This window comes from Gasterosteus aculeatus, chromosome 18 (assembly GCF_964276395.1).
Source record: "Gasterosteus aculeatus chromosome 18, fGasAcu3.hap1.1, whole genome shotgun sequence".
Taxonomy (NCBI): Eukaryota; Metazoa; Chordata; class Actinopteri; order Perciformes; family Gasterosteidae; genus Gasterosteus; species Gasterosteus aculeatus.
Genome location: NC_135706.1, coordinates 7018568 through 7039865, shown reverse-complemented (window position 1 = coordinate 7039865; position 21298 = coordinate 7018568). Strand labels below are relative to the sequence as shown.

At 39.7% G+C, this 21298-nt stretch overlaps 1 protein-coding gene across 1 annotated transcript in view; it reads left to right on the top strand.

The window, feature by feature from the left end:
• clu (clusterin) overlaps positions 1 to 21298 on the top strand; it is a 94906-nt gene that overhangs the window by 663 nt on the left and 72945 nt on the right. The window lies entirely within an intron of this gene.

The window sequence follows — 21298 nt, the reverse complement described above, 5'->3', positions numbered from 1 at the left end:
TAAAAATGGAAAAGGTTTAGAGCTCAGCCTAATTTCTCTGCAACCACATGACAGGTGAATCCTTAGGGTTCGGAAATCTCCAAACACTTCAAATGAGGCCACGATCACATGTGACCGTGTCCCATTTGTAGCAAATGGAGCCGAAATGATCAAGATTAGTTCACTATTTTGTAAACTCCTTTTTTTTAGCTTCAAAAGAGAACGAGAAGGGAATGAATCAAAACACATGGCAGCTCAAAAGGATATCATAAAACTTTATTGAACTAATTTGAGAGGTAAGTAAACAGTGAAAATAGGAATTAAATAAATGATTAATGGAGTTTTACATAATCCTTGCTGATCAATTTTATGCAATTAATCCTCAAAACCTCTCAGTCCATGTGGAAGTTATGTTATATAATATACGTGCAGGATGTGCGATACACATCAACTATCCTGGAATATCAATAGTATGACATGTACCTAATTGTAGTGAGTGAGGGAATGTGTGATGGTTTGATGTTCAACTCCTGAAGTTTGACTACATTTTTCTTCATGAGCTGAGACTGAACTTTCTAGAAGGCCGGGGGGCCACATCTGCAGAGCTGGTCTGCTGGCATTCCTTCAGTTGTGTAACCAGGATCTGCAGCTGCCAGTCAGCAAACAATGTAGCTGGACATCTGCAATCTCTTGTTTGTCCTTCGTTTGTTAAATGTTCTCTCTCCGTCGACCTTTCGCTGTCTCTGTTTTTTACTGACCTTCCTCCGTCTGCACCTCAACTCTTACGCATTTGTTTTTCTCTCATGAAAAAGCGCCAGAGTGGATACAGCCTGCACCGTTTGGCGAAGCCTCCACTGGCTGGCATTCTGTTATTATAAAGTGGCCGACTTACTGTCACGTGAATAATGACCTCATTGTGTAAGCGACTGCAGTTTGCTGCAGTGTTTTTGTTGAACTCGTGAGCACGTGAGCTCATGCAGTCCAGTTAAAGGGGAGAAAGTGGGACAGATATTTCAGTTCTCAGGTGACCACTGGGCCCTTTCTTCTGTTTTTCTCTGCAGTTGAAGAGCTCAGATATTGAGAGAGGATCATCATCACCATCAGCACATGACTTAATCTACCTTATAATACTTACAATAGTTGACAGTAAACTCAGAGGTCACCTCTTTTATTGTTTACAAACAATTTTAAAGGAATTTTACCCAAAGGTGTTAGCCCCCCTCCTCCGGCCTTTACTTAGAAAGTGTAGCTCAAAAAGACACGTCAACAAAGAAACACAATGTCACCACAAAGAGACTCAAACCAGCTACAAAGAAGCACAAAGAGACTCAATTATTCACAACAGACTATAAGGAGACTCAAAATGATTATTACAAAAAAGGGCAAAACAAACAGAACTAGAAAAAGCATTTCCTGCTGAAAATGCGTTGGAATGCAAAAAGCTGAAAGCTGCACTGAATATTTAAAAATAGCTGAAAATACAGAAAGTTGAAGGGAATTTGAATACATTTGCTGAATATTTAAAAATAGCTGAAAATACAGAAAGTTGAAGGGAATTTGAGTACATTTGCTGAATATTTGAAAATAGCTGAAAATACAGAAAGTTGAAGGGAATTTGAATACATTTGCTGAAATAAAAGATATTAGAAAAGCTGAAATTAATTTGAAATAGTTGAAAATACAGAAATGGGAGAAGCTGAAATAGATTTGCTGAAAAAGCAGAAATGAAAACAGCTGAAATAAATGTGAAATATTGCAAAACAGAAGTTGCAGGAGCTTAAATGAATTTTAAAAAGTACAGAAATAACAAAAGCTGAGATGAATAAAAAGAGGTTTAAAATTGTTTGTAGTAATGTTAGTTGTAATTTGGGTATTAGTACTAGCAGTAGAAGTCGGTTTAGTATCAATAGCAGTAGAAACAGCTGGAATACTGATACTATTAGCCATAGTAGTATTTTTAATAACATTAGTAGTAGTTGTATTAATAGCAGTAGAAATACTAGTAGTATGGTAGTAGAAGTATCAGTTGTAGTTCTACTAGAAGTACTAGTAATATTCGTAGTGGTTATAGTATTTGAAAGAGCAATGCGTATTTCAACGAAACCGCTTCATGGTTAAGGTACAGATAATCATTGAGGCTTTTAGTTTGTAATGATGGAATTGGGTGAGGGGGGGTTGGGAGACAGAATGTTTGTTATTCAAACTAAGAAGTTTTTAATTAATAGGCCTCATCACAAACATTACAGTAAAAATTCCCTCCATGGGGCTTTTATTTTGAAATTATTGGATTGGGTGGGGTGGGGGGGTGTAGATAGAGGGAGGGAGGGTGAGAGGGTGAGGAAGGGAGGGGTGGTGAGGAAGAGATAGAGGGAGAGAGAGAGGAGGAGAAATAGACAGACATACTGACTGACTGAGTGATTAACAGTGAGAAGAGGTCAGGGTGGAGGGGGGAGGGGGGACGAGTGTCTTTATCATATTGGTCTGTTGACAGAAAGCATAGCTGCGTCATGTGACTCCACTAATCAGGTCATAGGAGCAGCTTTGAGCCACAGACAGAGATCCTGCAGCGTGTTTACGAGTAACCACGACAACGGCGCACCTAATGGATTGGGTGGGGGGGTGTAGATAGAGGGAGGGAGGGTGAGAGGGTGAGGAAGGGAATGGTGGTGAGGAAGAGATAGAGAGGGAGAGGGGAGGAGAATTAGACAGACTGACTGACTGAGTGATTAACAGTGAGAAGAGGTCAGGGTGGAGGGGGGAGGGGGGCGAGTGTCTTTATCATATTGGTCTGTTGACAGAAAGCATAGCTGCGTCATGTGACTCCACTAATCAGGTCACAAGGAGCAGCTGTGAGTCACAGACAGATCCTGCAGCGTGTGAGTGCTCGTAACCACGACAACGGCGCACCTGTGATCATTAACGGCTGCAAAATGCAGAGACATGGCAGCGAGTTACACAGAATCCACACCTCAAACAAATGAGAACCAGCGCAAAACTATAACAGCTATCTAAAAAATACGGCGTTTGTATGAGACCCAAGACTCTACCGAACGCGTGGATGTGCTTTTTATGTCTGTCCGGTAATAAATACGGCTCATATGGCCGTTTACAAAACGTGTACCTTGTGGATTTTTGTGAGAAATATGTCGGCAGATTTGTATTGGAGCCTATGGGGCTTTTGGCAGAGGTTGTGTCACTCAAACACTCCTTGCGCCAAAACTAAAAAACTCTGGGATTCCATGAACACATTAATCCAATCAGCACAACCATACCCTCATTAATCTGAAGAAATGAAGCCTCTAGAGTGTATACTTTGGCTGCAAGGACAGAAGTTCCATATTTTTTTAACCAGATTCCTGCGATGCCCCACACTCTAGCCCGCGAGCTCTCCACTCTAGCAGACGCAATACACACTCATGTAAAAGTCAGAAACGGAGCGAAGAACTAGTGAAACATAATCAGTGATTATGAAAAAAGTACAATAGATATCAAGAAGCAGTTTTTTTCATAAAATAGTTGAGACTTGTGTGAACATTTGAGAGTTGAAAGGGTGTCTGTAGCTGAAAGATTTGCAAAGCTGAAAAATCTGAAAGTTGAAGAAGTTTAGGAGGATTTGAAAGCAAACTCCATTTGAAAACCATGTTAAAATATTAATGATTATTGATTTATATAAATTCAAGCATAAGAGGTAGAAAGCTGAAAAGTCATAGCCCTCAAGCCAGAAAGGAGCTGAACATTTTAATATTTGAACGGTTTTAATAGCTGAAAGTGTGAAGGAGTTGAAAGGTGGCGCGGAAGAAATAGAAGAAGTTGAAGATGAAGAAACTAGAAAAGGCATTTCCTGCTGAAAATGCGTTGGAATGCAAAAAGCTGAAAGCTGCACTGAATATTTAAAAATAGCTGAAAATACAGAAAGTTGAAGGGAATTTGAATACATTTGCTGAATATTTAAAAATAGCTGAAAATACAGAAAGTTGAAGGGAATTTGAGTACATTTGCTGAATATTTGAAAATAGCTGAAAATACAGAAAGTTGAAGGGAATTTGAATACATTTGCTGAAAAGCTGAAATGAATTTGAAATTGCTGAAAATACAGAAATGGGAGAAGCTGAAAGGAATCAATAGATTTGCTGAAAAAGCAGAAATGAAAACAGCTGAAATAAATTTGAAATATTGCAAAAAAATACAGAAATGAATATTAAAAAATTGCTGTTGATAGAGGCATAAGAATAGCTGAAATTATTTTAAAGAACTGCTGAAAATACAGGAAGTGGGGAAGCTGAATTTCAATAGATTTTCTAAAAACAGAAGTTGCAGGAGCTTAAATTTGTTTAAAATTGTTTGTAGTAATATTAGTAGTAGTATTAGTTATAATTGTGGTATTAGTAGTACTAGCAGTATAAGCAGTAATAGTAGGTTTAGTATCAATAGCAGTAGAAACAGCTGGAATACTATTAGCCATAGTAGTATTTGTAATAACATTAGTAGTAGTTGTAGTATTAATAGCAGTAGAAATACTAGTAGTATGGTAGTAGAAGTATCAGTTGTAGTACTAGAAGTACGAGTAATATTCGTAGTGGGAGACAGAATGTTTGTTATTCACACTTAAAAGTTTTTAATTAATAGGCCTCATCACAGACATTACAGTAAAAATTCCCTCCATGGGGCTTTTATTTTGAAATAATTGGATTGGGTGGGGTGGGGGGGAGTAGATAGAGGGAGGGAGGGTGAGAGGGTGAGGAAGGGAGGGGTGGTGAGGAAGAGATAGAGGGAGAGAGAGAGAGAGGAGAAATAGACAGACATACTGACTGAGAGTGATTAACAGTGAGCAGAGGTCAGGGTGGAGGGGGGAGGGGGGGCGAGTGTCTTTATTATATTGGTCTGTTGACAGAAAGCATAGCTGCGTCATGTGACTCCACTAATCAGGTCACAAGGAGCAGCTGTGAGTCACAGACAGATCCTGCAGCGTGTGAGTGCTCGTAACCACGACAACGGCGCACCTGTGATCATTAACGATCTACTGCAAAAGACAGAGACATGGCAGCAAGTTACACAGAATCCACACCTCAAACAAATGGGAACCAGCGCAAAACTATAACAGCTATCTAAAAAATACGGCGTTTGTATGAGACCCAAGACTCTACCGAACGCGTGGATGTGTTTTTATGTCTGTCCGGTAATAAATACGGCTCCTATGGCCGTTTACAAAACGTGTACCTTGTGGATTTTTGTGAGAAATATGTCGGCAGATTTGTATTGGAGCCTATGGGGCTTTTGGCAGAGGTTGTGTCACTCAAACACACCTTGCGCCAAAACTAAAGAACTCTGGGATTCCATGAACACATTAATCCAATCAGCACAACCATACCCTCATTAATCTGAAGAAATGAAGCCTCTAGAGTGTATACTTTGGCTGCAAGGACAAAAGTTCCATATTTTTTTAACCAGATTCCTGCGATGCCCCACACTCTAGCCTCGAGCTCTCCACTCTAGCAGACGCAATACACACTCATGTAAAAGTCAGAAACGGAGCGAAGAACTAGTGAAACATAATCAGTGATTATGAAAAAAGTACAATAGATATCAAGAAGCAGTTTTTTTCATAAAATAGTTGAGACTTGTGTCAACATTTGAGAGTTGAAATGGTGTCTGTAGCTGAAAGATTGGCGAAGCTGAAAAATCTGAAAGTTGAAGAAGTTGAAGAGGATTTGAAAAGCAAACTCCATTTGAAAACCATGTTAAAATATTAACGATTATTGATTTATATAAATTCAAGCTTAAGAGGTAGAAAGCTGAAAAGTCATAGCCTGGAAGCCAGAAAGAAGCTGAACATTTTAATATTTGAAGGATTTTAATAGCTGAAAGTGTGAAGGAGTTGAAAGGTGCCACGGAAGAAATAGAAGAACTAGAAAAGGCATTTCCTGCTGAAAATGCGTTGGAATGCAAAAAGCTGAAAGCTGCACTGAATATTTAAAAATAGCTGAAAATACAGAAAGTTGAAGGGAATTTGAATACATTTGCTGAATATTTAAAAATAGCTGAAAATACAGAAAGTTGAAGGGAATTTGAGTACATTTGCTGAATATTTGAAAATAGCTGAAAATACAGAAAGTTGAAGGGAATTTGAATACATTTGCTGAAAAGCTGAAATGAATTTGAAATTGCTGAAAATACAGAAATGGGAGAAGCTGAAAGGAATCAATAGATTTGCTGAAAAAGCAGAAATGAAAACAGCTGAAATAAATTTGAAATATTGCAAAAAAATACAGAAATGAATATTAAAAAATTGCTGTTGATAGAGGCATAAGAATAGCTGAAATTATTTTAAAGAACTGCTGAAAATACAGGAAGTGGGGAAGCTGAATTTCAATAGATTTTCTAAAAACAGAAGTTGCAGGAGCTTAAATTTGTTTAAAATTGTTTGTAGTAATATTAGTAGTAGTATTAGTTATAATTGTGGTATTAGTAGTACTAGCAGTATAAGCAGTAATAGTAGGTTTAGTATCAATAGCAGTAGAAACAGCTGGAATACTATTAGCCATAGTAGTATTTGTAATAACATTAGTAGTAGTTGTAGTATTAATAGCAGTAGAAATACTAGTAGTATGGTAGTAGAAGTATCAGTTGTAGTACTAGAAGTACGAGTAATATTCGTAGTGGGAGACAGAATGTTTGTTATTCACACTTAAAAGTTTTTAATTAATAGGCCTCATCACAGACATTACAGTAAAAATTCCCTCCATGGGGCTTTTATTTTGAAATAATTGGATTGGGTGGGGTGGGGGGGAGTAGATAGAGGGAGGGAGGGTGAGAGGGTGAGGAAGGGAGGGGTGGTGAGGAAGAGATAGAGGGAGAGAGAGAGAGAGGAGAAATAGACAGACATACTGACTGAGAGTGATTAACAGTGAGCAGAGGTCAGGGTGGAGGGGGGAGGGGGGGCGAGTGTCTTTATTATATTGGTCTGTTGACAGAAAGCATAGCTGCGTCATGTGACTCCACTAATCAGGTCACAAGGAGCAGCTGTGAGTCACAGACAGATCCTGCAGCGTGTGAGTGCTCGTAACCACGACAACGGCGCACCTGTGATCATTAACGATCTACTGCAAAAGACAGAGACATGGCAGCAAGTTACACAGAATCCACACCTCAAACAAATGGGAACCAGCGCAAAACTATAACAGCTATCTAAAAAATACGGCGTTTGTATGAGACCCAAGACTCTACCGAACGCGTGGATGTGTTTTTATGTCTGTCCGGTAATAAATACGGCTCCTATGGCCGTTTACAAAACGTGTACCTTGTGGATTTTTGTGAGAAATATGTCGGCAGATTTGTATTGGAGCCTATGGGGCTTTTGGCAGAGGTTGTGTCACTCAAACACACCTTGCGCCAAAACTAAAGAACTCTGGGATTCCATGAACACATTAATCCAATCAGCACAACCATACCCTCATTAATCTGAAGAAATGAAGCCTCTAGAGTGTATACTTTGGCTGCAAGGACAAAAGTTCCATATTTTTTTAACCAGATTCCTGCGATGCCCCACACTCTAGCCTCGAGCTCTCCACTCTAGCAGACGCAATACACACTCATGTAAAAGTCAGAAACGGAGCGAAGAACTAGTGAAACATAATCAGTGATTATGAAAAAAGTACAATAGATATCAAGAAGCAGTTTTTTTCATAAAATAGTTGAGACTTGTGTCAACATTTGAGAGTTGAAATGGTGTCTGTAGCTGAAAGATTGGCGAAGCTGAAAAATCTGAAAGTTGAAGAAGTTGAAGAGGATTTGAAAAGCAAACTCCATTTGAAAACCATGTTAAAATATTAACGATTATTGATTTATATAAATTCAAGCTTAAGAGGTAGAAAGCTGAAAAGTCATAGCCTGGAAGCCAGAAAGAAGCTGAACATTTTAATATTTGAAGGATTTTAATAGCTGAAAGTGTGAAGGAGTTGAAAGGTGCCACGGAAGAAATAGAAGAACTAGAAAAGGCATTTCCTGCTGAAAATGCGTTGGAATGCAAAAAGCTGAAAGCTGCACTGAATATTTAAAAATAGCTGAAAATACAGAAAGTTGAAGGGAATTTGAATACATTTGCTGAATATTTAAAAATAGCTGAAAATACAGAAAGTTGAAGGGAATTTGAATACATTTGCTGAAATAAAAGATATTAGAAAAGCTGAAATTAATTTGAAATAGCTGAAAATACAGAAATGGGAGAAGCTGAAAGGAATTTGAATAGATTTGCTGAAAAAGCAGAAATGAAAACAGCTGAAATAAATGTGAAATATTGCAAAACAGAAGTTGCAGGAGCTTAAATGAATTTTAAAAAGTACAGAAATAACAAAAGCTGAGATTAATAAAAAGAGGTTTAAAATTGTTTGTAGTAATGTTAGTTGTAATTTGGGTATCAGTACTAGCAGTAGAAGTCGGTTTAGTATCAATAGCAGTAGAAACAGCTGGAATACTGATACTATTAGCCATAGTAGTATTTTTAATAACATTAGTAGTAGTTGTATTAATAGCAGTAGAAATACTAGTAGTATGGTAGTAGAAGTATCAGTTGTAGTTCTACTGAGGTACTAGTAATATTCGTAGTGGTTATAGTAGTATTTGAAAGAGCAATGCGTATTTCAACGAAACCGCTTCATGGTTAAGGTACAGATAATCATTGAGGCTTTTAGTTTGTAATGATGGAATTGGGTGAGGGGGGGTTGGGAGACAGAATGTTTGTTATTCAAACTAAGAAGTTTTTAATTAATAGGCCTCATCACTAACATTACAGTAAAAATTCCCTCCATGGGGCTTTTATTTTGAAATTATTGGATTGGGTGGGGTGGGGGGGTGTAGATAGAGGGAGGGAGGGTGAGAGGGTGAGGAAGGGAGGGGTGGTGAGGAAGAGATAGAGGGAGAGAGAGAGGAGGAGAAATAGACAGACATACTGACTGACTGAGTGATTAACAGTGAGAAGAGGTCAGGGTGGAGGGGGGAGGGGGGGCCAGTGTCTTTATCATATTGGTCTGTTGACAGAAAGCATAGCTGTGTCATGTGACTCCACTAATCAGGTCATAGGAGCAGCTTTGAGCCACAGACAGAGATCCTGCAGCGTGTGAGCGAGTAACCACGGCAACGGCGCACCTAATGGATTGGGTGGGGGGGTGTAGATAGAGGGAGGGAGGGTGAGAGGGTGAGGAAGGGAATGGTGGTGAGGAAGAGATAGAGAGGGAGAGGGGAGGAGAATTAGACAGACTGACTGACTGAGTGATTAACAGTGAGAAGAGGTCAGGGTGGAGGGGGGAGGGGGGCGAGTGTCTTTATCATATTGGTCTGTTGACAGAAAGCATAGCTGCGTCATGTGACTCCACTAATCAGGTCACAAGGAGCAGCTGTGAGTCACAGACAGATCCTGCAGCGTGTGAGTGCTCGTAACCACGACAACGGCGCACCTGTGATCATTAACGGCTGCAAAATGCAGAGACATGGCAGCGAGTTACACAGAATCCACACCTCAAGCAAATGAGAACCAGCGCAAAACTATAACAGCTATCTAAAAAATACGGCGTTTGTATGAGACCCAAGACTCTACCGAACGCGTGGATGTGTTTTTATGTCTGTCCGGTAATAAATACGGCTCATATGGCCGTTTACAAAACGTGTACCTTGTGGATTTTTGTGAGAAATATGTCGGCAGATTTGTATTGGAGCCTATGGGGCTTTTGGCAGAGGTTGTGTCACTCAAACACTCCTTGCGCCAAAACTAAAAAACTCTGGGATTCCATGAACACATTAATCCAATCAGCACAACCATACCCTCATTAATCTGAAGAAATGAAGCCTCTAGAGTGTATACTTTGGCTGCAAGGACAGAAGTTCCATATTTTTTTAACCAGATTCCTGCGATGCCCCACACTCTAGCCCGCGAGCTCTCCACTCTAGCAGACGCAATACACACTCATGTAAAAGTCAGAAACGGAGCGAAGAACTAGTGAAACATAATCAGTGATTATGAAAAAAGTACAATAGATATCAAGAAGCAGTTTTTTTCATAAAATAGTTGAGACTTGTGTGAACATTTGAGAGTTGAAAGGGTGTCTGTAGCTGAAAGATTTGCAAAGCTGAAAAATCTGAAAGTTGAAGAAGTTTAGGAGGATTTGAAAGCAAACTCCATTTGAAAACCATGTTAAAATATTAATGATTATTGATTTATATAAATTCAAGCATAAGAGGTAGAAAGCTGAAAAGTCATAGCCCTCAAGCCAGAAAGGAGCTGAACATTTTAATATTTGAACGGTTTTAATAGCTGAAAGTGTGAAGGAGTTGAAAGGTGGCGCGGAAGAAATAGAAGAAGTTGAAGATGAAGAAACTAGAAAAGGCATTTCCTGCTGAAAATGCGTTGGAATGCAAAAAGCTGAAAGCTGCACTGAATATTTAAAAATAGCTGAAAATACAGAAAGTTGAAGGGAATTTGAATACATTTGCTGAATATTTAAAAATAGCTGAAAATACAGAAAGTTGAAGGGAATTTGAATACATTTGCTGAAATAAAAGATATTAGAAAAGCTGAAATTAATTTGAAATAGCTGAAAATACAGAAATGGGAGAAGCTGAAAGGAATTTGAATAGATTTGCTGAAAAAGCAGAAATGAAAACAGCTGAAATAAATGTGAAATATTGCAAAACAGAAGTTGCAGGAGCTTAAATGAATTTTAAAAAGTACAGAAATAACAAAAGCTGAGATGAATAAAAAGAGGTTTAAAATTGTTTGTAGTAATGTTAGTTGTAATTTGGGTATCAGTACTAGCAGTAGAAGTCGGTTTAGTATCAATAGCAGTAGAAACAGCTGGAATACTGATACTATTAGCCATAGTAGTATTTTTAATAACATTAGTAGTAGTTGTATTAATAGCAGTAGAAATACTAGTAGTATGGTAGTAGAAGTATCAGTTGTAGTTCTACTGAGGTACTAGTAATATTCGTAGTGGTTATAGTAGTATTTGAAAGAGCAATGCGTATTTCAACGAAACCGCTTCATGGTTAAGGTACAGATAATCATTGAGGCTTTTAGTTTGTAATGATGGAATTGGGTGAGGGGGGGTTGGGAGACAGAATGTTTGTTATTCAAACTAAGAAGTTTTTAATTAATAGGCCTCATCACTAACATTACAGTAAAAATTCCCTCCATGGGGCTTTTATTTTGAAATTATTGGATTGGGTGGGGTGGGGGGGTGTAGATAGAGGGAGGGAGGGTGAGAGGGTGAGGAAGGGAGGGGTGGTGAGGAAGAGATAGAGGGAGAGAGAGAGAGAGGAGAAATAGACAGACATACTGACTGACTGAGTGATTAACAGTGAGCAGAGGTCAGGGTGGAGGGGGGAGGGGGGGCCAGTGTCTTTATTATATTGGTCTGTTGACAGAAAGCATAGCTGCGTCATGTGACTCCACTAATCAGGTCACAAGGAGCAGCTGTGAGTCACAGACAGATCCTGCAGCATGTGAGTGCTCGTAACCACGACAACGGCGCACCTGTGATCATTAACGATCTACTGCAAAAGACAGAGACATGGCAGCAAGTTACACAGAATCCACACCTCAAACAAATGGGAACCAGCGCAAAACTATAACAGCTATCTAAAAAATACGGCGTTTGTATGAGACCCAAGACTCTACCGAACGCGTGGATGTGTTTTTATGTCTGTCCGGTAATAAATACGGCTCCTATGGCCGTTTACAAAACGTGTACCTTGTGGATTTTTGTGAGAAATATGTCGGCAGATTTGTATTGGAGCCTATGGGGCTTTTGCCAGAGGTTGTGTCACTCAAACACTCCTTGCGCCAAAACTAAAAAACTCTGGGATTCCATTAACGCATTAATCCAATCAGCACAACCATACCCTCATTAATCTGAAGAAATGAAGCCTCTAGAGTGTATACTTTGGCTGCAAGGACAGAAGTTCCATACTTTTTTAACCAGATTTCTGCGCTGCCCCACACTCTAGCCTCGAGCTCTCCACTCTAGCAGACGCAATACACACTCATGTAAAAGTCAGAAACGGAGCGAAAAACTAGTGAAACATAATCAGTGATTATGAAAAAAGTACAATAGATATCAAGAAGCAGTTTTTTTCATAAAATAGTTGAGACTTGTGTGAACATTTGAGAGTTGAAATGGTGTCTGTAGCTGAAAGATTGGCGAAGCTGAAAAATCTGAAAGTTGAAGAAGTTGAAGAGGATTTGAAAAGCAAACTCCATTTGAAAACCATGTTAAAATATTAATGATTATTGATTTATATAAATTCAAGCATAAGAGGTAGAAAGCTGAAAAGTCATAGCCCTCAAGCCAGAAAGGAGCTGAACATTTTAATATTTGAACGGTTTAAATAGCTGAAAGTGTGAAGGAGTTGAAAGGTGCCGCGGAAGAAATAGAAGAAGAAGCTGAAGAATAAAGATTCGAAGAACAATACTTGGAATGCATCGTTAATGCATTCCAACAATAAAGATTCGAAGAACAATACTTGGAATGCATCGTTAATGCATTCCAACAATAACTAGAAAAAGCATTTCCTGCTGAAAATGCGTTGGAATGCAAAAAGCTGAAAGCTGCACTGAATATTTAAAAATAGCTGAAAATACAGAAAGTTGAAGGGAATTTGAATACATTTGCTGAAATGACAGATATTTGAAAAGCTGAAATTAATTTGAAATAGCTGAAAATACAGAAATGGGAGAAGCTGAAAGGAATTTCAATAGATTTGCTGAAAAAGCAGAAATGAAATCAGCTGAAATAAATGTGAAATATTCCAAAAAAGAAGTTGCAGGAGCTTAAATGAATTTTGAAAAGTACAGAAATGACAAAAGCTGAGATGAATAAATAGAGGTTTAAAATTGTTTGTAGTAATGTTAGTCGTAATTTGGGTATTAGTACTAGCAGTAGAAGTCGGTTTAGTATCAATAGCAGTAGAAACAGCTGGAATACTGATACTATTAGCCATAGTAGTATTTTTAATAACATTAGTAGTAGTTGTATTAATAGCAGTAGAAATACTAGTAGTATGGTAGTAGAAGTATCAGTTGTAGTTCTACTAGAAGTACTAGTAATATTCCTAGTGGTTATAGTAGTATTTGAAAGAGCAATGCGTATTTCAACAAAACCGCTTCATGGTTAAGGTACAGATAATCATTGAGGCTTTTAGTTTGTAATGATGGAATTGGGTGAGGGGGGGTGGGAGACAGAATGTTTGTTATTCAAACTAAGAAGTTTTTAATTAATAGGCCTCATCACAAACATTACAGTAAAAATTCCCTCCATGTGGCTTTTATTTTGAAATTATTGGATTGGGTGGGTTGGGGGGGTGTAGATAGAGGGAGGGAGGGTGAGAGGGTGAGGAAGGGAGGGGTGGTGAGGAAGAGATAGAGGGAGAGAGAGAGGAGGAGAAATAGACAGACATACTGACTGACTGAGTGATTAACAGTAAGAAGAGGTCAGGGTGGAGGGGGGAGGGGGGGCCAGTGTCTTTATCATATTGGTCTGTTGACAGAAAGCATAGCTGCGTCATGTGACTCCACTAATCAGGTCATTGGAGCAGCTGTGAGTCACACACAGAGATACTGCAGCGTGTTTACGAGTAACCACGGCAACGGCGCACGTATTGCATTGGGTGGGGTGGGGGGGTGTAGATAGAGGGAGGGAGGGTGAGAGGGTGAGGAAGGGAATGGTGGTGAGGAAGAGAGGGAGAGGGGAGGAGAATTAGACTGACTGAGAGTGATTAACAGTAAGTAGAGGTCAGGGGGGAGGGGGGAGGGGGGGCTAGTGTCTTTATCATATTGGTCTGTTGACAGAAAGCATAGCTGCGTCATGTGACTCCACTAATCACGTCATTGGAGCAGCTGTGAGTCACACACAGAGATACTGCAGCGTGTTTACGAGTAACCACGGCAACGGCGCACCTATTGGATTGGGTGGGGTGGGGGGGTGTAGATAGAGGGAGGGAGGGTGAGAGGGTGAGGAAGGGAATGGTGGTGAGGAAGAGAGGGAGAGGGGAGGAGAATTAGACTGACTGACTGACTGAGAGTGATTAACAGTAAGTAGAGGTCAGGGTGGAGGGGGGAGGGGGGAGGGGGGGCTAGTGTCTTTATCATATTGGTCTGTTGACAGAAAGCATAGCTGCGTCATGTGACTCCACTAATCAGGTCACAAGGAGCAGCTGTGAGTCACAGACAGATCCTGCAGCATGTGAGCGAGTAACCACGACAACGGCGCACCTGTGCGGCTGCAAAAGTGCAGACACAGGACAGCGAGTTACACAGAATCCACACCTCAAACAAATGAGAACCAGCGCAAAACTATAACAGCTATCTAAAAAATACGGCGTTTGTATGAGACCCAAGACTCTACCGAACGCGTGGATGTGCTTTTTATGTCTGTCCGGTAATAAATACGGCTCATATGGCCGTTTACAAAACGTGTACCTTGTGGATTTTTGTGAGAAATATGTCGGCAGATTTGTATTGGAGCCTATGGGGCTTTTGGCAGAGGTTGTGTCACTCAAACACTCCTTGCGCCAAAACTAAAAAACTCTGGGATTCCATGAACACATTAATCCAATCAGCACAACCATACCCTCATTAATCTGAAGAAATGAAGCCTCTAGAGTGTATACTTTGGCTGCAAGGACAGAAGTTCCATATTTTTTTAACCAGATTCCTGCGATGCCCCACACTCTAGCCCGCGAGCTCTCCACTCTAGCAGACGCAATACACACTCATGTAAAAGTCAGAAACGGAGCGAAAAACTAGTGAAACATAATCAGTGATTATGAAAAAAGTACAATAGATATCAAGAAGCAGTTTTTTTCATAAAATAGTTGAGACCTGTGTCAACATTTGAAAGTTGAAATGGTGTCTGTAGCTGAAAGATTGGCGGAGCTGAAATATCTGAAAGTTGAAGAAGTTTAAGGAGGATTTGAAAACAATCTCCATTTGAAAACCATGTTTAAATATTAGTGATTATTGATTTATATAAATTCAAGCTTAAGAGGTAGAAAGCTGAAAAGTCATAGCCCTCAAGCCAGAAAGGAGCTGAACATTTTAATATTTGAAGGATTTTAATAGCTGAAAGTGTGAAGGAGTTGAAAGGTGCCGCGGAAGAAATAGAAGAAGATGAAGTTGAAGAATAAAGATTCGAAGAACAATACTTGGAATGCATCGTTAATGCATTCCAACAATAATAAGTTGAACTAGAAAAGGCATTTCCTGCTGAAAATGCGTTGGAATGCAAAAAGCTGAAAGCTGCACTGAATATTTAAAAATAGCTGAAAATACAGAAAGTTGAAGGGAATTTGAATACATTTGCTGAATATTTAAAAATAGCTGAAAATACAGAAAGTTGAAGGGAATTTGAGTACATTTGCTGAATATTTGAAAATAGCTGAAAATACAGAAAGTTGAAGGGAATTTGAATACATTTGCTGAAAAGCTGAAATGAATTTGAAATTGCTGAAAATACAGAAATGGGAGAAGCTGAAAGGAATCAATAGATTTGCTGAAAAAGCAGAAATGAAAACAGCTGAAATAAATTTGAAATATTGCAAAAAAATACAGAAATGAATATTAAAAAATTGCTGTTGATAGAGGCATAAGAATAGCTGAAATTATTTTAAAGAACTGCTGAAAATACAGGAAGTGGGGAAGCTGAATTTCAATAGATTTTCTAAAAACAGAAGTTGCAGGAGCTTAAATTTGTTTAAAATTGTTTGTAGTAATATTAGTAGTAGTATTAGTTATAATTGTGGTATTAGTAGTACTAGCAGTATAAGCAGTAATAGTAGGTTTAGTATCAATAGCAGTAGAAACAGCTGGAATACTATTAGCCATAGTAGTATTTGTAATAACATTAGTAGTAGTTGTAGTATTAATAGCAGTAGAAATACTAGTAGTATGGTAGTAGAAGTATCAGTTGTAGTACTAGAAGTACGAGTAATATTCGTAGTGGGAGACAGAATGTTTGTTATTCACACTTAAAAGTTTTTAATTAATAGGCCTCATCACAGACATTACAGTAAAAATTCCCTCCATGGGGCTTTTATTTTGAAATAATTGGATTGGGTGGGGTGGGGGGGAGTAGATAGAGGGAGGGAGGGTGAGAGGGTGAGGAAGGGAGGGGTGGTGAGGAAGAGATAGAGGGAGAGAGAGAGAGAGGAGAAATAGACAGACATACTGACTGAGAGTGATTAACAGTGAGCAGAGGTCAGGGTGGAGGGGGGAGGGGGGGCGAGTGTCTTTATTATATTGGTCTGTTGACAGAAAGCATAGCTGCGTCATGTGACTCCACTAATCAGGTCACAAGGAGCAGCTGTGAGTCACAGACAGATCCTGCAGCGTGTGAGTGCTCGTAACCACGACAACGGCGCACCTGTGATCATTAACGATCTACTGCAAAAGACAGAGACATGGCAGCAAGTTACACAGAATCCACACCTCAAACAAATGGGAACCAGCGCAAAACTATAACAGCTATCTAAAAAATACGGCGTTTGTATGAGACCCAAGACTCTACCGAACGCGTGGATGTGTTTTTATGTCTGTCCGGTAATAAATACGGCTCCTATGGCCGTTTACAAAACGTGTACCTTGTGGATTTTTGTGAGAAATATGTCGGCAGATTTGTATTGGAGCCTATGGGGCTTTTGGCAGAGGTTGTGTCACTCAAACACACCTTGCGCCAAAACTAAAGAACTCTGGGATTCCATGAACACATTAATCCAATCAGCACAACCATACCCTCATTAATCTGAAGAAATGAAGCCTCTAGAGTGTATACTTTGGCTGCAAGGACAAAAGTTCCATATTTTTTTAACCAGATTCCTGCGATGCCCCACACTCTAGCCTCGAGCTCTCCACTCTAGCAGACGCAATACACACTCATGTAAAAGTCAGAAACGGAGCGAAGAACTAGTGAAACATAATCAGTGATTATGAAAAAAGTACAATAGATATCCACAAGCAGTTTTTTTCATAAAATAGTTGAGACTTGTGTCAACATTTGAGAGTTGAAATGGTGTCTGTAGCTGAAAGATTGGCGAAGCTGAAAAATCTGAAAGTTGAAGAAGTTGAAGAGGATTTGAAAAGCAAACTCCATTTGAAAACCATGTTAAAATATTAACGATTATTGATTTATATAAATTCAAGCTTAAGAGGTAGAAAGCTGAAAAGTCATAGCCTGGAAGCCAGAAAGAAGCTGAACATTTTAATATTTGAAGGATTTTAATAGCTGAAAGTGTGAAGGAGTTGAAAGGTGCCACGGAAGAAATAGAAGAACTAGAAAATGCATTTCCTGCTGAAAATGCGTTGGAATGCAAAAAGCTGAAAGCTGAAATGAACTTTTTAAAATAGCTGAAAATACAGAAAGTTGAAGGGAATTTGAATACATTTGCTGAAATTATAGATATTAGAAAAGCTGAAATGAATTTGAAATTGCTCAAAATACAGAAATGGGAGAAGCTGAAAGGAATTTCAATAGATTTGCTGAAAAAGCAGAAATGAAAACAGCTGAAATAAATTTGAAATATTGCAAAAAAATACAGAAATGAATATTGAAAAATTGCTGTTGATAGAGGCATAAGAATAGCTGAAATTATTTTAAAGAACTGCTGAAAATACAGGAAGTGGGGAAGCTGAATTTCAATAGATTTTCTAAAAACAGAAGTTGCAGGAGCTTAAATTTGTTTAAAATTGTTTGTAGTAATATTAGTAGTAGTATTAGTTATAATTGTGGTATTAGTAGTACTAGCAGTAATAGTAGGTTTAGTATCAATAGCAGTAGAAACAGCTGTAATACTATTAGCCATAGTCGTATTTGTAATAACATTAGTAGTAGTTGTAGTATTAATAGCAGTAGAAATACTAGTAGTATGGTAGTAGAAGTATCAGTTGTAGTACTAGAAGTACGAGTAATATTCGTAGTGGGAGACAGAATGTTTGTTATTCAAACTAAGAAGTTTTTAATTAATAGGCCTCATCACAAACATTACAGTAAAAATTCCCTCCATGTGGCTTTTATTTTGAAATTATTGGATTGGGTGGGTTGGGGGGGTGTAGATAGAGGGAGGGAGGGTGAGAGGGTGAGGAAGGGAGGGGTGGTGAGGAAGAGATAGAGGGAGAGAGAGAGGAGGAGAAATAGACAGACATACTGACTGACTGAGTGATTAACAGTGAGAAGAGGTCAGGGTGGAGGGGGGAGGGGGGGCGAGTGTCTTTATCATATTGGTCTGTTGACAGAAAGCATAGCTGCGTCATGTGACTCCACTAATCACGTCATTGGAGCAGCTGTGAGTCACACACAGAGATACTGCAGCGTGTTTACGAGTAACCACGGCAACGGCGCACCTATTGCATTGGGTGGGGTGGGGGGGTGTAGATAGAGGGAGGGAGGGTGAGAGGGTGAGGAAGGGAATGGTGGTGAGGAAGAGAGGGAGAGGGGAGGAGAATTAGACTGACTGACTGACTGAGAGTGATTAACAGTAAGTAGAGGTCAGGGGGGAGGGGGGAGGGGGGGCTAGTGTCTTTATCATATTGGTCTGTTGACAGAAAGCATAGCTGCGTCATGTGACTCCACTAATCACGTCATTGGAGCAGCTGTGAGTCACACACAGAGATACTGCAGCGTGTTTACGAGTAACCACGGCAACGGCGCACCTATTGGATTGGGTGGGGTGGGGGGGTGTAGATAGAGGGAGGGAGGGTGAGAGGGTGAGGAAGGGAATGGTGGTGAGGAAGAGAGGGAGAGGGGAGGAGAATTAGACTGACTGACTGACTGAGAGTGATTAACAGTAAGTAGAGGTCAGGGTGGAGGGGGGAGGGGGGCTAGTGTCTTTATCATATTGGTCTGTTGACAGAAAGCATAGCTGCGTCATGTGACTCCACTAATCAGGTCACAAGGAGCAGCTGTGAGCCACAGACAGATCCTGCAGCGTGTGAGTGCTCGTAACCACGACAACGACGCACCTGTGCGGCTGCAAAAGTGCAGACACAGGACAGCGAGTTACACAGAATCCACACCTCAAACAAATGAGAACCAGCGCAAAACTATAACAGCTATCTAAAAAATACGGCGTTTGTATGAGACCCAAGACTCTACCGAACGCGTGGATGTGCTTTTTATGTCTGTCCGGTAATAAATACGGCTCCTATGGCCGTTGACAGAACGTGTACCTTGTGGATTTTTGTGAGAAATATGTCGGCAGATTTGTATTGGAGCCTATGGGGCTTTTGGCAGAGGTTGTGTCACTCAAACACTCCTTGCGCCAAAACTAAAAAACTCTGGGATTCCATGAACACATTAATCCAATCAGCACAACCATACCCTCATTAATCTGAAGAAATGAAGCCTCTAGAGTGTATACTTTGGCTGCAAGGACAGAAGTTCCATACTTTTTAAACCAGATTTCTGCGCTGCCCCACACTCTAGCCTGCGAGGCCCCGCCTCTAGCAGACGCAATACACACTCATGTAAAAGTCAGAAACGGAGCGAAAAACTAGTGAAACATAATCAGTGATTATGAAAAAAGTACAATAGATATCAAGAAGCTGTTTTTTTCATAAAATAGTTAAGACTTGTGTCAACATTTAAAAGTTTAAATGGTGTCTGTAGCTGAAAGATTTGCGAAGCTGAAAAATCTGAAAGTTGAAGAAGTTTAGGAGGATTTGAAAGCAAACTCCATTTGAAAACCATGTTAAAATATTAATGATTATTGATTTATATAAATTCAAGCTTAAGAGGTAGAAAGCTGAAAAGTCATAGCCCTCAAGCCAGAAAGGAGCTGAACATTTTAATATTTGAAGGATTTTAATAGCTGAAAGTGTGAAGGAGTTGAAAGGGGGCGCGGAAGAAATAGAATAATAAGTCGGAACTAGAAAATGCATTTCCTGCTGAAAATGCGTTGGAATGCAAAAAGCTGAAAGCTGAAATGAACTTTTTAAAATAGCTGAAAATACAGAAAGTTGAAGGGAATTTGAATACATTTGCTGAAATTATAGATATTAGAAAAGCTGAAATGAATTTGAAATTGCTGAAAATACAGAAATGGGAGAAGCTGAAAGGAATTTCAATAGATTTGCTGAAAAAGCAGAAATGAAAACAGCTGAAATAAATTTGAAATATTGCAAAAAAATACAGAAATGAATATTGAAAAATTGCTGTTGATAGAGGCATAATAGCTGAAATTATTTTAAAGAACTGCTGAAAATACAGGAAGTGGGGAAGCTGAATTTCAATAGATTTTCTAAAAACAGAAGTTGCAGGAGCTTAAATTTGTTTAAAATTGTTTGTAGTAATATTAGTAGTAGTATTAGTTATAATTGTGGTATTAGTAGTACTAGCAGTAATAGTAGGTTTAGTATCAATAGCAGTAGAAACAGCTGTAATACTATTAGCCATAGTCGTATTTGTAATAACATTAGTAGTAGTTGTAGTATTAATAGCAGTAGAAATACTAGTAGTATGGTAGTAGAAGTATCAGTTGTAGTACTAGAAGTACGAGTAATATTCGTAGTGGGAGACAGAATGTTTGTTATTCAAACTAAGAAGTTTTTAATTAATAGGCCTCATCACAAACATTACAGTAAAAATTCCCTCCATGTGGCTTTTATTTTGAAATTATTGGATTGGGTGGGTTGGGGGGGTGTAGATAGAGGGAGGGAGGGTGAGAGGGTGAGGAAGGGAGGGGTGGTGAGGAAGAGATAGAGGGAGAGGAGGAGAAATAGACATACTGACTGACTGAGTGATTAACAGTGAGAAGAGGTCAGGGTGGAGGGGGGAGGGGGGAGGGGGGGCGAGTGTCTTTATCATATTGGTCTGTTGACAGAAAGCATAGCTGCGTCATGTGACTCCACTAATCACGTCATAGAAGCAGCTGTGAGTCACACACAGAGATACTGCAGCGTGTTTACGAGTAACCACGGCAACGGCGCACCTATTGCATTGGGTGGGGTGGGGGGGTGTAGATAGAGGGAGGGAGGGTGAGAGGGTGAGGAAGGGAATGGTGGTGAGGAAGAGAGGGAGAGGGGAGGAGAATTAGACTGACTGACTGACTGAGAGTGATTAACAGTAAGTAGAGGTCAGGGTGGAGGGGGGAGGGGGGCGAGTGTCTTTATCATATTGGTCTGTTGACAGAAAGCATAGCTGCGTCATGTGACTCCACTAATCAGGTCACAAGGAGCAGCTGTGAGCCACAGACAGATCCTGCAGCATGTGAGTGCTCGTAACCACGACAACGGCGCACCTGTGCGGCTGCAAAGGGGCAGACACAGGACAGCGAGTTACAC